Here is a 676-nt window from a genome sequence, read left to right on the forward strand (position 1 = left end):
CAGCCTCCCCAGGGCCCTCGCCGGCGCCTGTCCTACTAGGTGGGGGATGCCCAGGGCACTGCAGCTCCCCTCGCCCCCTGGGGCAGGGGCAGCCTCTCCGGAGAGCCTGCCCTCTCAGCGAGGGGAGAGGGGCTGGGGACGCCTGCGGCCCCGAAGCCGGATGGGAGTTGTAGTCCGCTCCCTCCCTGGGATACCGGCCTCTTGGCATACCCCCCCACCCCCTGGCTAGTTTCTGATTTCATTTTGTTTGTATCGTAACGGCCGACCTGGGAGACGGGTAGGTGAGGCAAGGATGCTTCCACCCATTTGGCAGATGACGCACAGGCTTGGGAAAGACGAAAGTGAATTGAGGGACTGAGGGGTGAGGAAGCCCCAAAGCTAGATCCTGGAGTGGAGTTGGCCTGGTAATGTTACCATAGCTTTTTAAGCTTGCGCGGCCCGCCTGGAACGTGAGGACGAGGGCCAAGGAGAGGTCGAGGCTGGGCCGGAGGAGGTGGGAGAGGGGAGGGTCGGACTGTCCGGGGATATTTCTGACTTCTGCCCAGCTGTCTCCAGCTGGGCTGGGCTAGACGCCATGGGGACATGGGGCTGTCCAAGAGGAGGGATCAAGGGGTGGGGCATTTTAGTGGCTTCAGACAACAAATTCTTCCTTTAAAAGATCTCTTTGGAGATTTGC

Source organism: Bison bison, unplaced genomic scaffold, assembly GCF_000754665.1.
Source record: "Bison bison bison isolate TAMUID 2011002044 unplaced genomic scaffold, Bison_UMD1.0 scf7180017864089, whole genome shotgun sequence".
In the NCBI taxonomy this organism is placed as follows: domain Eukaryota; kingdom Metazoa; phylum Chordata; class Mammalia; order Artiodactyla; family Bovidae; genus Bison; species Bison bison.